The sequence below is a fragment of the Beta vulgaris genome, chromosome 3 (genome assembly GCF_026745355.1).
Source record: "Beta vulgaris subsp. vulgaris cultivar EL10 chromosome 3, EL10.2, whole genome shotgun sequence".
In the NCBI taxonomy this organism is placed as follows: domain Eukaryota; kingdom Viridiplantae; phylum Streptophyta; class Magnoliopsida; order Caryophyllales; family Amaranthaceae; genus Beta; species Beta vulgaris.
The window spans coordinates 37,124,047-37,134,100 of NC_079204.1; positions in this window are offsets into that span (position 1 = coordinate 37,124,047).

Genomic DNA, 10,054 nt, shown 5'->3' on the forward strand with positions numbered 1-10,054 from the left:
ACATTCGTCGAAGAGTTCACTGACTGTATTAAGAAGTTTCATGTATTAGTTTCATAATTTGCTGTTACCTGTACTGTGTGTTTGGTGTGAAATACAGTTGTTATTGATGCTGGAATAAGTGGGAGGATGATTTTGATGAATTGGTCTGACTTTTGCAATTGAGAATTGTAAGTATGATTACATTGTCTCTTTTGAAATTTGTAGTTATTTTCATTTTGATGTACTTGTAGTGAACTTGTGATGTTCTTTTAGGCAATTCATGATGTATACAGAATAGTATTAGTTCATCTGTAGAAATGATGACAACACTCACTTTTTCTTCCCAAAGAAGGCATCCCAACTAAATGAAAACCTGTTCAAAGGGAGCTGTAAACACTCTTTAAGGATTAGGGACATTGCAAAGACTTCTCTTTATCATAAGTCACATTATACTAGTATGAGTACTAGAGCTTCTATAAGTAGTGATTGTCGGCACTTGAGTCTTCAAGTTGTGCATCTCCAAATGTGCTTTGTCGTTCTCCCTGTTTGGCACATATCTGTGAGAACATTGAATTAATGAGAAAATCATTCAGAATCTCTAATTTTTATATTTGTTTTTCTAAATACTCTTGTGTCGCTGAGTTTAACAGAAATGGTTGGATATGGGCTGTAACTAAGAAGTAAGAAGTGTGTTAAACTTATGATGACTCATTTTTTGATAAATGCAATGTTAACATTGGAAAACAAATATACTATTAAAATAGGCATATGTCGATAGTAAAAAAAAAAAACTCTAATCAGTAATATAAACAATAGTCATAATGATGAAGTATGAACCAAGGTCCAAGGGTGTAAAATATCACCATTAAGTTAAGGATTCTAATAAATCTATTTTTTCGGGGAGTGGAATAAAAATCAAATGCAATATAATGGAAATGAGTTTTGATGTCATCAGAAGATAAATTGGAAGGTTTGCTGCAAATGTGTGATTTTTAAACTAAATATTTTTAATCGATGATGTACTTTTATTCCTTCAGTGATGTACTTATAAGTCATCAGTGATGTACTTTTAAGTCACTAGTGATGTACTTTTGAGCTATGTACATCCAATCCTTTAAGGAAACTCCCCAATTAGGGTGTTGTCTGTGTTGCACTATACACTTTATGATCTTGAGTTTCTCTCAGTTTAGAAGAACTACAAACTAGCAATACCAAGATTTAGAAACCCTATGTTAGTATAGCCATGGGATTTGTCATGCCTTGCTTCTCATACCCAAGGACAAGTGCCATCTGACAACTACTAAGGAAGGATCTTATGATAGCAAATTAGTTCTTTATTTATCTTCCCTCCCATCACAATGGTTTTGGTTACAGTCTCTCTAAAGATGTATATATGTAACTCAGAGTGCACGCCATCCCCCTAATCTTGTTCTTCATTTATTCGAATTGTTATAATTAGTTTACATATATGCAAAACTCAAACTGTAATTGGGTTGTATTTCTCATATGAATTGCATTTGTCTGGTTCATTTCTCTTTCAGTCGTATGTTTCGGAATGTTGGACAGTTGAATTATTTGAGCACTAGTAGCAAAGAGATTAGAATCAATATTGGAAACAAGGGAATATGAACTTGGAATTGTAGATGCAAAGACTTTTTTTTTATTGTTTCTGTGATGCAAAGACTTATAAAGGCTAAGAAGATACTTCTCATTTTCCCTTTCTTCCCTCATACCCATTCCTCTACAAGATTAAACTAATATAAGATGCAGCATAAGATTTACCATTATCAACATTTTGTCAAAGCCTACTATACAGGCCTTAAGCACTTCAAGAGAAAGATATTTACTTGTTTTCTTCTTCCTCTATTCTCTTTCTCCTTCCCTTGTGCTTTTGTGGAAAAAAATATACTAGCGTGTTTTTTTTTATGATTGCTTCATGATGACTCTGAAATATAGCCAACTAAGTTTCCTTCTGACCTTTGAGAAATTTTACTCTGATTAATAGGTCATGCGATTTATAAGGACAATTTGCAGTCTTATGTGTGCACTGAGTTGCTATCTGATAATCACACCATTTGATCTTGTAGGATGATGAACTGCATGCATCTTATATATATTAGTTTAATGTATGATGAAGCATCAGATTTACCTGTGCATTCTGAAAAATCACACTCTAAATTAGCTGGAAGGTGATGTAAATCATCAAGAAACAAAGTATCATCCTCAGAAGAACTTAAGTGCTAAACAACAAACACGTCTAAGTTGTTAGATATAACCATTGAGGATGCTCTTAGAAACTAGAAAATATTGTAAATGTTAACAGATTATTGAAAAACAGGTAGCTAATGATGAAAAAGCACTTAGCTATGAACTTTCTACTTCCTATTGACTGTACCTTCTTATCTTATCGCAGGTCTTTTGTCCTATTCTTCAAAGAGGTTGTTACGTAGTTTTATGTTTCAATTTCAAGCATTCCAAGATTGATATTATTTATAAACATATAACTGTCAATTGTGTTGTTACGCATGAAAATTTTATGAGTTTATGTATAAACATATAATGCTTTTTGTGTAAAGGTATAGTGTTTGTGTTGTTTTTTCTTTTTGATATGCATCTAACTGTCAATTGATTATTTTTTTCCTTAGATATATTAGTAGTAAATGTTATTAGTTAGTACTTTTGGGGGAGGAGGTTAAAAGCGTATTTCTTTTACCCCAAATGTAGGGGAAAATGCAAGCCAATTTGCCATCGGAAAAATGCAAGCCGAATTTTTTTTAACGATATTGGCCATAAGAAAATGTCAATATTATGTAAAACGATGAAATATACCACATCTGTTTTTATTTAGACGAAATATTTTACTTTTGATGAGTCTGTTAAAATAATCAAATGTTGTATCTAATAAAAAACAGAATTAGTATATTAACAAGTTATAATAATGTATAAAATTGATGGTTCCATTTTATTTTTAATGATACTACATTGAAAGAAAAAAAAGTTGAAATGCAACATATTCCAGTTTGTTTAATTAAAAAAACATATTCCAAAATGGTCGGTCATGTTAATTTTTGACACCTCCCACCACTAAGAAGAGAAGATACAACTCCCAAGCATGAAGATTCCTTTTTACCTAAAAACTAAACATTTTAATTTACAGTACAAAAGTTGGATGCACCGCGATGTAGGTGTGCAATAACAAACCTCTCGTCTTTACCTAGACATTGATTAGGTGTGCAATAATACTATTAATACAATTAGTCTATTACACATTATCTTTTGTTTTCTCTACAAGCTTCTCATAAAAAACATGACCTAACAAATGTTCCAAATCAATGTCTAAAAGACAATTATATCAGTCAAAATGAGCTAAAAGAAGAGGGGCATCACCTAGACACCTTAAACAATCACCATTGTCTGATTGCTTGCCTACTCCAAAAATAATATCAATCCATTGAGCTTAATCATATGTATAGAGGTGACATTGCCTTCTAAATCTTTTAAGGGATTCATATAAAAGCAACTTCTTTAAGAAAGTACTATAACACTATAAAAGGAGAGGTAATGACAAAATATAAGCATAACTTTTAAAAGAATAACATAGTAGTCATTGATTGGATAATGGATAGTTAGACATGTCTTAATTGTTTTGAATCATTTACTGTTATGTGTCTTAATTAATAAGATCTGAAAACAAGTAAATATATGTGTGTACGTTTAAATTATCGGTGATGTACATTCAAGCCATTGGTGATCTACATTCAAGCCATTGGTGATGTACATTCAAGCCATTGGTGATGTACATTCAAGCCATTGGTGATATAAGCAGAAAATTCACGCAGGGAATATATCCAAACAAGGAAATCTTCTTAAAGTAGCCATTTGAAGATGTAGTGCAACCTACAAAAAGGTGAGCAGAGGGCATAATGTACCATAAGTCCTTAACCAAAAGTAAGAAACAACAAGTCATCACAACAACTAAAAGCAACAAATTAATCATTTCATGATATTCAAGCTAAACATGAAGTAAAATAATATAATGTAATTAATTTTTCTAGTTCAGAATTGCATATTTTAACTACAACAAGGTTTCTCAAATGTTTGACACAGCCTTGGCATTGCCTGAATAGTCTCTTCAAGTATGAAAAATCAGGCTTGTCGTCAAATCGCAACGATCGGCAAACGTAAACTCTGTTGTATATGACTTACAAAGAACCTGCCAAGGAATCACAAAGTTGGATAAAAGGTAAGCAACCAATATTACCATCCTTTAAAGTACAAAATGTAAGAAATACTCCACTAATAATTGAGGGTTGATTAGTAACTAACTTTTCTTGTATATGATTGCTTTTTTGAGAAGCTGAACAAACTCACAGATTCTAATCACTTGGTCCAACTCTCCTCTTTTATTGTATATTTTCTCCTGAATTGTTCAGAACTTAAAATTCACCTAAGTCCTAATTCTATCTACTCATGAAGCAGAAGACAAGCTTCCAGAAGAATGTTACTGTAAGTCATACAACTCATAACTCAGTTGTCTCCGTCTCCCTTTCCCCGTCGGGTCAAGGCCCGCCATGATTTGGATAATCTCAACCTTGACCTCGAATAGGTCTTCGGCTTGAATCCGAGTGAATTGGTAATCTTTCAATTCCATCTCCTTACCCATAGCATGCTTTTTAGCCTGCAAGACTGATCAAAGCCTTTGGTTGATAGTGTTTAGGGACTCCCCACCAATGACTTCGTCATCGGCATAGGGAAATGGTCTTACAGGTGGGAGTCAACGTAGCGAAAGCAAAGTGAACTTAAGCAAAGCAGCTGAATGCTGATGATATTAATTGGAGTATGAATGTATGATGGAAACAAAAACTTAACTATGAGCAAAATAGCAGGTAAATATTATGATTGGGTTTATTGCAATGTGTGGTATGCTGGGCACGGCTAAAAGTGGCAGCTGTTCACAGGCAGAAGCTCGTCAACGCCCTCATCCTCGCCTACACAGAGTCTCCATTATTGAATTCGGAGCTGTTGGTGACGGCGTCACCGTGAATATCATATTATCATTTTTTACATTAATAAAGTTTTGAAAGCCATGTATTAGCTAATAGTACCAACTATTTTAATACTAAACTATCATGATAGTCATCACAAAGTCACAACCTATACATACGAGAAATCTTTGATTTGAAATTTGATAAACATTAATGATTAAGATACTTATTATCACATCAGAGAAAGCCAATTATTCACCTGCTACTTGTATTATTGGAATATGTTGATTATGGTCTTCCATAGTAGGTTGAATTTCCATGAAATCCTCTGGAGAGAGGAACACAATAATTTTAGTTGAAAGACACAATAAACAACTTAACTGAAAGAATCACAAAAATAAATTAGATATGCATAGATCACATTTCATGTTTGTGTATGATATTGCCAAAAATCCAACTTCTATGTTTATAAGAGATTTAATGTACTTGTAGGTCTCTAATGATGTATATATGGCAAAGATATAATGTATATGAGTTGTATTGGTAAACCAAAGGTTAGAAAGCAAACACTAGCCATGCATCATACATCAAAAGGTGTTAGACTAGAGGTCAAAACATATTAAGCTAGTACCCTTCTCGAACCTAAAAGGTTGCACACACCTCCCATTGCTTTCCCTCACTTCCCAGTGCCATTTGTTCTTTGAGGTGTTTGCTCAAGTCACAATAAGATTTCCTTATCAGAGGAATGTCACTTGTACAGGAACGATCAGTCTCAGAATTCCATCAGGTAAACAAAGAGGTTGCAGGGTATAGGCTCCTGCTACATCCATTTAGTCCTTGTTCTTCTCATCTCATACATAACTTAAACGAAATATATAGTTCAAGTTTGTTCAAAAAAGGCTACCAAATTCTCTTCCAACTCAAAAAAAAAAAAAAACACATAAACCAATAACAGGGTATTCAGGTTAAAAAAGTGAAGTGTTACTCAAGCAACCATAGATGGCCTCAACATATATGGCTGATGTAAGATATGTAAGTATTAACTTTACATAAGATCCAAACACATGTTAGAGCATGACAGCCTATAATATATACTAAGGAAAACATTGAAGTTCTAATACTTCACAGCTAACTAACAAATTGACAGTGCTACATTCTAGGACTTCACATGTATCTAGCGACAATAGTGAATACATCAAATCATCAATATACGAGAACTGTAAGACGAAGAAGATATACATAATCTACAAATGATCCATAGAAGCCTCATATTGATGCAAACCTTCATTCGCATTCTCTCTACAAGCAGATGAATTTTCACCAAATCGAAGTAGAATTTTCACTAAACATTTAATCTGAAAACTACAGGGCTAATCTAATACAACAATAATCAAGTATCCGTCAACCAATTTAGCTTACAAACATCAAACCACAATTCAATTACTAACTGAAAAGCCGGCAAAATCAATCTCTCAATTTATTTTGTGCAGAGACCATTTAATTTCTCTGCTTTCATGATTGATCCAAACTTCGTCTAAGTCACAAAGAGATTTAGTAAGTAATAAAGTTTCAATTTTTCATCAATTTCATGGAGTCACCACGCAGAAGCACAATTTACTAAGATATGTAAAGTAGAATATGAACAAAAATTCTAGTAACATTCCATCACGACCTAATTTTCGATTCAAAGATGTGAAAAATCAAATCTTATAATTACAAAATCCATGAATTAAGAATAGAAAGCAAGTACATCAATTTTTGAGAAATCGAATTCCATGAATTAGGTCTATACTTCGTACCTGATGATGATTACTTGATGGATGGATTTTGATTAGGATGGAAAAGTTCAGATTTTTGGTTGTAATCAATCGTAGCTCTGATGATGAGAGGATGAATGTTCGATTTTTTCCTTAGTGAAATTTTCACTGTTCACGCTTAATGTTGCGCTCAAAGAGTGGTTTTGTTATTACTGGTATGGCAAATCGCAGTCGTTAGTTCTTTTTTGATCTAAAGGTTGTAGTTCATTCTCACATATTAATCTATTCTCATATAACTTATCATTCTCACCGGATCCCGACTATATATATATATATATATTATATATATATATTTATATATATATATATCGGGGAAAGATCGCATGAGAATGCTTCTTACATGAGAAATGAGAATGAATCTCAACCACACGATTGGATTAGAGTTACAACACTTCTTCATTGGAGTTGTACCTCCGAAAAAACTTAGAGCCTAATTTTCTTTTCTTTTTTTTTGATTTTTTTTCTAATATTATCTTTTTAGAGTTATATCACTTTTTCATTAGAGTTCCACCACTTGTTCATTAAAGTTATAGCGTGTAAAATCCATTCTCATTTATCATGTAAGTATGCATTATATACATATATATATTTATATATACATATATATATATATATATATGTATATATATTATATGTATATATATATAGTATATTATATATATGTATATATATATATGTATATATATATATATGTATATATATATATATGTATATATATATATATATATGTATGTATATATATATTCTTTTTTGTAATATTCTCATTTGATTTTTTTTTCTAATATTCTCTTTTGTTTCTTTTAAAGTAGTGACCTTAGCCATCCATCTATCCTCACGAATACACCTAAGAACTTTCCGAACCTATTCCTTTGATCAAATAAAATTTCCAAGAGAAGCTAACTCATTAATAATGTTATAAACGAGTAAACATCTCTTGTACGCTTTTCTTAGTCTTCATGGAGAACAGCTCATATTGATTCATTAGCAAATCAATTTTAGATCTTTTGACTTTATTAGTTCCTTCGTGGGTTACATCAAGTAAATCCCATATTTTCTTTACAGACTTGCATCCCATGATTGTATTGTGTTCATAGGGTTCAACTCCATATTGGAAAAGTTTAACAACCATAGCATTCACTTTCATTTTTCCGAAGTCAACTTTGTCACATTCAAAGAATGGTTTAGGAATTACCTCTTTTTTCATTAGTGGTTGTGACCTCAAAAATCACCAACTTCAATGACTCTCCATACCTGGTAGTTTTCTAATGAATATTTCCATTATGTTTTTCCAATATGAATAGAATTTCCCATTGAACATTGAAGGTGGTTGAGTAGAGTAACCTTCCTCAAGTTTCTCAGTGGTATTCATGTTCCTTGGATTTTTTTCTCAATAGGATTGCTTACGTTTTGTGAGATCTAGCTCTGATACCAATTGTTATTTCACTAGGAACACTACAAGAGGGGGGTGAATTGTATGTGTAGAAATAAATTTTTCTTTTTGCGAAATTATAAAAATAAAACATTAAAACAAGCTAAAGGAACACAATGGATTTTTATGAGGAAAAACTTCTTGGGCCCAACTAACAAGAAAAAAAAACAACCTCGACTACTAGGAATTTTAAACTCAACACTTTCACTAATTAGGCCAAACAATTCTGTTACAACCTAATACCACTGATCAAGGGCTGCAACTTGAGTTCCTAAACTCAAGTTTCTGAATAACTGTTCCCTTAACAGTTATTTCTCTCAACTTCACTTGAAGTTTTCTTACTTTAACTTGTTTCACTCAAGACTTTTCTCTTACAGGACTTCACTCAAAATCCGCTTACTCGAAAACCAAAATTACAATAATTAATAAAATTAGTGGAATAGAATAAGAAAGTAAAGAACAAATGGCTTATGAGAGAATGAAGGAACTAACACTTTTGTTAAACTCACTAAAATCACTTGATGAGACACAAATTTAAACTTAATTAAAAATATGTGTTTATAGCGGTCATTAAGTAAAACGTGCAATCAAAACATGTCATAGTGGATTAATCATTTTCCCATAATGCTCCTCAACTATAGAAACACGTTTCATTATTCACCCATGAACTCCACGATCTCAATGAATGTGTATAAGTGCTTCCTAAAATCTGGCATTTACTTGTGCAACAATTTAAATATGATTTTCAACTAAAAAGTATTTGAATTAATAAATCCAAAATTAAATCCTTTTATCAAAATAATATCTTTAAAACATTCTCTTTTAAAAACCGTAAAGGATTTTAATTTTCAAATAAAAATAAAATCTTTTCCTGCAAAATATTTTCCTCAAAATAAATTTTTTAACAAATAAAAAACGATTTCCTATTTTGTAGGCTTCAATAATTCAATCGACACAAAATAACCATTGCATTATGTCTAGTTTTTTTAGTTTCTTTAGTTCCTTTAACTTAACATGACAGTGCCAATTCGTCTGTTCCTTTCAATGGAACAAACATACGTTCTCTTTTTAAGTTGTCATTGTTACTTACTATAACTTAGTCGTTTCTTACATAGGAACTAAAAATAAAAGCCTCGCTTTGATTCTTTGGCTCCAATGCTTCTCCAGTATCAGTTTCTTGAGCATCTTCACTTAGTTTTCAAAATTCAAACTTGATTTCTTCGTTAGACTTAGTATTCTCTTTGCTCATTGCAGTAATACCTTGCAATTTTCATTCACTCTTTGTATCTTTGTTCATTTGTTATCATCAAAATTAAGGTTCAACAAGAAGGAAGAATAGCAACTGATGGTCAAGGGGAGAAAGTTAATCGTCAATGACGGAAAATAGAAAATGATTTCATCGAGCAAAATTTTTTTGTTTAAGGCTATAAGTTGGAAAAAAATAATTTACAAGCTTGTTTTTTTTGCAAAAAAGTGACTATAAAAGGGTTGTTTCTGACAAAAAACTCTTATTTTTATTTTCCAAAAAGGCAAAAACTCTTTAACAAAAAAACTTAGAGATTTTATTTTATGTGTGTGTTCTCATGTTCGCAAATAGTACCAAGACTCTAGAACACCTTTACTCTTCATGTCTACTCTTGTTGAAGCTTCAATACAACAATTTCACTTGTTTCGAACTCAGGTCCACAACCATCAAGGAACTTGACACTTCATTATGATCTTGGTCTTCATAGTAACATCAAGTAGGTCTTCTTATAATTTAACTTGAACTCACACTTTTAAAAACATGATTTTAAATGAAACAGGTGATTTCAACTTGTTCTGATTTGTTCCACCTCTCGAAC